Source organism: Octodon degus, unplaced genomic scaffold (assembly GCF_000260255.1).
Source record: "Octodon degus isolate 3935 unplaced genomic scaffold, OctDeg1.0 scaffold00270, whole genome shotgun sequence".
Lineage (NCBI taxonomy): Eukaryota > Metazoa > Chordata > Mammalia > Rodentia > Octodontidae > Octodon > Octodon degus.
Window position 1 is genome coordinate 146,200 of NW_004524846.1, and position 6,435 is coordinate 152,634.

Sequence of the window (6,435 nt, forward strand, 5' to 3'; positions counted from 1 at the left end):
GATAACAATTTTTGCCTTAGTGAGCACACTTTAAATCCTCCTTATCTGCTTTAATTAGGCATATGAATATAAAGATGACTACATTATTTTTCTTCTTTGTGATGAAAATATAAAGCTCCCTTAGGAATTTTCTGAATATAGGGACGATTATATTTGTCAGTGATATACTTTCTTAATTTTCTATATATAGGAATTTCAGGAAATAAAATAATTAAATTAAAATAATGTATCTCTAATAAAAGTAGGTGAAGATCAGTATTACCTAAAATAGAACAGAAATTCATAATTAAAAGAGCATTTTAAACTATCTTTATTTTAGCATGTTTTCAACTGTGGCGATTTCACGTATCTTCAGGCATAAACACATATTGGTATGCGGATGTGGTTTTCTTACCATCCATTAATTCTCATAGAAGCTTTTTGCATAAATATCTACCAATTGTGAAGTGGTTAGAACTTTACTGTGTTCTAAAATCCAAATACTTTTTAAACAAGTTTCAGGAATAAGTTTTTATTTTTACCAAGTATTGTTTTTGTTGTTTTCCTTGTTTTTTAAGAAAGAAATCTGTCATTCTCTAAACTACAGGATTTGAATAAGATTATAATAGATACATTATAAACTGGCCATATCAGCAGGCCATTGAATTCATTTTCTCAGAGATCAGTATTTATTGTTTGAAGGAAACATTTATTTTAATGGTTGACACAATTGTTTAGTATAAATTTTAAAAATCTGGAGTACAACAACACAAAGTAGACTGAGAAAATGTTACCCTAGTTCTGGACCAAGTATCTCTTGCCTAAGATAACAGGAGTAAATTCAAGGCTAAACCCATGAGGGCAAAGATATTTGGATTACATTAATTAGGAAATATGCTAAGAATAATATGTAAGGGAATAAATCCAAAAGGAGTGGGGAGATTGGATTGATGAAAAAGATAAGGGTGACATCATAGTTCCACTTGGAGTAATTATATTGGCTGGCCTTAGAAGACAGAGTTAACTGTCTTAGTGGCTGAATAATTCTTAATGTTAAAGTCTCTGTTAGGGCAGAGTTCCTACATATTCTTTTCTAAATGTGATACTATATCTGTGGCTTCTATTTCAGATGGAAAATTTTAGAAAAGTTTTATTTCAAATGCTGTTATGCCTATGTAGTTAGTTTGCTGTGGTAATCATTTCACTGTTGATATTTGTATCAAAATATCACATACACCTTAAATTTATACAACAGAAAAGAAAACAAACCAACAGCAACAAAAACTACTGAAAGGCTGTATGTCTCTCCTGTCTAGCACTGGTGTTTCTCCTGAGCTTGTGATCCAGGTATAGCAAGCCCTTGTTAGTTTCAATAGGATGTCCCACGGGCTATCCACATTCAACATTTCCAAAAACAAACTCTTCATAAGTTTTCCAACTTTTTTCCTGTCCAAATCTTTTAACTCAGCCAGTGAAGCCAAGGCTGTGATCAGCTTGCCATACTGAATGCCTGGGTGTAGAAGTTGACTCTTTTCTTCCTTCCTTTCTCCTCTGCTGTTTCTTTGCTTCCACCTATAATCCTTCAGACCTATTTGTTTCACCTCCTAAATGTTTCTCTAGTCTATCTCTTTTGCTGCTAAATATCCCCTGGTTATTGCTAGCATTAGGATATTTTTAAATTTTTTTATTTTAAAGAGCAAAAATAAAAATAAAAGCAAAAACAACTAGCAGAAATAAAGACAGGGCTAGCCAAATAACTTAGTAGATTAGAAGCACCTGCAAATAGGTGCAGGTGCTGGGAGTTTGATCCCCAGGCCTGCTGCACTGGCCCTTGTCCCCAGGTGTGCTGAGATGGTGATTGAGACTGGCCATGGGGGTGCAATGAAAATGCAAGTATATACACAGGATAGCTGAGATGATTGTACTACTAATTACAGCAGCTCTTTTAAAAAAATTATTCATTTTAATGAGAAAAAAAGAATAGTAATGAAACAGTTTCAATACAGGTTAGGACATTTATAATAATTAATACATTGCATATTGTTGTCTTCATAGTAGTAATTCAGAGGACAAGATGCAGACATGATATCTTGTTTAAAAATATTAGTACAAACTTTTATTCTCAGTGAATTAAGAGAAAGTAGCTGTATATCTAACCCGTATTGTGTATACATATATATATATATATATACACACACACACATATATATTTCCTTCCCCCTTTTTCCGCAACAAAACTGATCTTTATTTAGACTTTTGTGAAGTTAGTAACGCATGATAGTAGATTGCCTAGCAACTGTCCATCAGTTCTTTGAAAACAGCAGTTAATGTTTAAAATTTTCGCTTTGACCAACTCTTTATGCTAATATCTGTAATCTGAGCAATTGCACCAAAGACAGCCATGTGCAATACAGAAACCACGGTTGAATACCTCTCATCTTCTACATGTGTACCGTTTCTAATATCTTATCCATTATGATTATACTCCTTAAAATAAATGTTAAAAAATAGCATCAGGCCCTTTCTCCTAGTTTGTAATCTGGTTTCTCATCTTACCTTTCTCCAGTTTTCTTTTATACTCAGAGTAAATTTGTGAAGTGCAAGTCTGCTCATGCATACAGCTGGTAAATGGTTCTCCAGCATCTGCAGGCGCACAACGGTGATTCCTGAGACTGCGCTTCTCCCGAGCCTGTTTCCCTCACTCAGCTACATGCACTTCCTTTTCTACATACCTCGTTCTGTAATGATTTCATGCAGAGACACAATGTACTTTTCTCCCTTTCCAATTCATAGATTTTCATCTGGGAACTTCAACTTTCCAGCAACATATGGCTCAGATTGATTTTTTTCCTATTCTATAAGGGATCTGCCCTCCTGTGAGCACCCACTGTGACTTGTGTCTCTTTCTGCTATAGTATTTATCAAATCATATAAAATGGTTATGGGTTTGCTTGTTTTCTCTATAGACTGTGGGTTCCTTGAGGAGATAGATTGTATTTTACTTATTTTTATATTTCCTGTGTCTAACAAGGAGCTGTAAAGATAGAAACTTGGCAAACGCTCATTAAATAAATGAGTGCTTTAAGCACACAGCAATGGTGTATAGACAAGAGATTCTACAGAAGTGAGACATGTTCATCACAAACCATTTCTCATATCTTTCCTTAATAAAAACATGGACATGCAAATTCATCACTGCTGAAACTATGATAAACAAATTTAGGATTATTACATTCATTTACAAGAAACTTTGGTTATCTGGTACCCTCAAGCATTTGAATGGCACTAAGCCCAGAAATAAGAAAACAAAAGATGAAGGTTTGGAAATATATTACAAATTCATGTATGCAATGAGCAAAGACAATGAGAATCTTGACATAGGAAGGTTTAGTCCGTAGTCTTTCTCAGTGTAGGCAGAAGAAGAGAAAGGGTCTGGACCAGCAGTGGCCGATGTGCAGCCTGTGTGCCGCGGCAGAGTGCGGAGCCTGCGCTGCTCACATGAGCTGACTCTTCTAGCAGCTGAGCGTCAGATATTTTTTAAATTTAATGACAGTGTCATGGTTTGGGGTTTTGCAAGGGGAATAACACAATACATGACACATATTTTATAGAATTCTTTTCTTTCCTGTATTTTAGGGAAGGGTCTATGGGTGTTCAGGGTCTCATTACTAGATCAGACTTGTAGCGATTCTCCTGTGTACAGTCTCCCAAATGCTGGTATTATAGGCACATGTCACCATATCCAGCCTCAATCACTGTCTCAGCGTGCCTGGGGGGCGGGGCCAGCACGGCAGGCCTGGGGATCCAACTCCCGGCCCCTGTGCCTGCTTGTAGGTGCTTTAATCCACTGAGCTATTTGGCTGGCCTTAGCATTATTTTCTAACAGTTACTCAAACAATCATGTACAAAGAAAGTGCAGGAAATCTGTTCATACACTAAAAACCAAAGAATCCAGCTGAGGTCCTAGATCCTAATATCCTGCATGAACACCTAGAGCCCCTAACAATGCCTCCCACAGGCCCAACTGAGGCCAAGAGGCCATGACAATGTCTCAGGCAGACTTGCGTCACAGATCTGCGCTTTGAAGGCTCAAAGGTCAGTGGAGGAAGCTAGAAAGTCTATGCCAGTGGGACAAAGGATTGGTGTCAGCAGGCTGAGGGATCTGAACTGGAGCCAGGAAGAAATGCTCAAAGTAAGAACCAGAACTTCTCTGAAAAGTACTACAGCTAGCCCCAGCAACAGTGAGGTCCCAAGCTCCTCTGATGACGAGGAAAGCCGAGTTCCCAGCAGGAAAGCCAATGCCATAAGCAGTCCAGGAGACTGAACTACGCACCATGTTCTCTGGAGCCAGGAAGCAATATTCAAGATGAAGACCAGAGCTCTGCTGAAGTGAACTGTAGACATGCTCAGTGACAACAAGGTCCCGAGCTCCTCCTCCAGCAAGAAGAGTCAGTCTCATAAGGCAAGCCAACATGACAGGATCCTCCAGAAGAATAGTCCAGGAGAAGCAGCAGCTTCCAACAGCTCCAACAATTTCACCAAACAGCTTCCCGAACAGCCTCTCAACAGCTTCTCCAGATGTACCTCAACTGCTGCTGGCAACAATCCTCAGGTGGGCCTCCCACACACCAGCTAGTTCAGTTCAGCTGGGTGTAACAAGGTGACCACAAGTTGGCATCCACCACATACAGTGTTGGCAATTTGTGATAATAACTGGTTTGATAATAACTGGGTTTGTGTTGCAGTTTGGACATGCAACCTCTAAAAGGTTCACCATTACCGATCTGTACTATATATCTTAAATCTAAAGGTAAATTCTTAACCTTCATCTAACCTGATATGTTGGTAGCAAACAACTGACTATTCATATACAACTCATCCTTGAAGCACTTTCTTCACCTGGCCTCCAGGCAGTCTTGTTTATCCTCTTCTGTCCACGAATACTCTCTTTTACTAGTTTTTCGTCGCTGAAGTCTTCTGAGCCAGAAGGCTCAGACCTTAAACATCTTTTCTTTTATCAATAAAATTTTTTAAATTAGTCTCATCCAACCCTCTGTATTTACTGTCCTCAGCATGAAAATGAGTCCCATATTTATCTGAACTCCAAACACTAGTATTCAGTTCGCAGTAGTATAGTCACATCAAACTTGATCTACCCAAAATCATACTTAATTTTTGATATGAAATCTTCAGTCATATTTATCATTAAAAGGAAGACTGCCATCTTTTCATGGTGAATTTTTTCAGAGATTGAGTGCCTGAACTGTAACCCAAAACCTACCTATTTATCACAAAGTGCCAGCACTTCAATTAAACCTGAATGTCTGATGCTTGGCTGCCAGGGCACATTGGCTTGTGTGCCAACAGAGAGGGCTCTATGGGCCTGCTGTGGCCTGTGTGCTGTAGGTTCACTGCCACTGATCTATAGCACAGTAATGCTAGTAGGAGGCAAGCCCCCCTGTTTGAGGTCTGTATCATTGTAGGAGTGACAGGCGATAGAAGACAGAGAGAGAGAGAGAGGGAGAGAGAGAGAGACAGAGAGAGACAGAGAGAGAGAGACAGAGACAGACAGAGAGAAAGAGAGAGAGGGAGGGAGAGAGAGGAAAGATAGGGGAAGGAATCTTATGGTACAACTCCAACAGTTTAAGAAAAAGATTCAGAAATGCTAAGTCAGAAGTTACAACAGGTATGTTGTGTGTTTCATGGGATGTGTGTATGTCTCTGTGTGTGAACCTGCATGTGTGTGTTTACAACCACCAACATGTAGTTCTGTAAGCTCCAGTCCTTATGATGGCACCCAGAATGGCTGCCCTCTGCCATGCGCCACTCTGTCTTTGAGCCAGGTAACGTCATTAGCTTTTCCAGATTGATGCATGTACAGAATGTGCTGGATAAAAGAGGATAATGGAGAGTTTAATACAGGAATCTTCTTGAGCAAGGATTGTATTTTAAGGTTGCATGTGGTGCTCAGCACTACATGTATGAACAGGTAAGTCCTTGATAAGTATTTTTCAATTAACTGATAAAATTCTGTAGTCCCCAAATAATTTCTGCATTCAGATCCCATTTTATGCAATAATGAATAATGTCTTAGATTAGTGGTTGGACAATTTGGCCTGGCTATAGGAAAAAATTGTAAAGAAGTAAAGTTTGTTCTCAGTGTTTCTAGCCATTATAATTCCTGCCACTAATCTTCATTAGTTGGCATTTTCATATGCCCACCAAGTTAAGCCCACTGAGTGATTTCCACTCACCACTGTCTTTTACTATCTTACACGGGACTTTATTATGCCAATACATTCAGCAAAACTAATAGATCAAGCTAATTAAATGGTGTTAGGCCCAGGTTTACCCCTCCTTTATCAGCAGGTGATTTAGGAAGACAACGAAGCTGGATGCATGAGTTGAGAGAATGGAACCATTGCAGCAGGGCTGGGCCCCAGGAGGGCCTGGGAC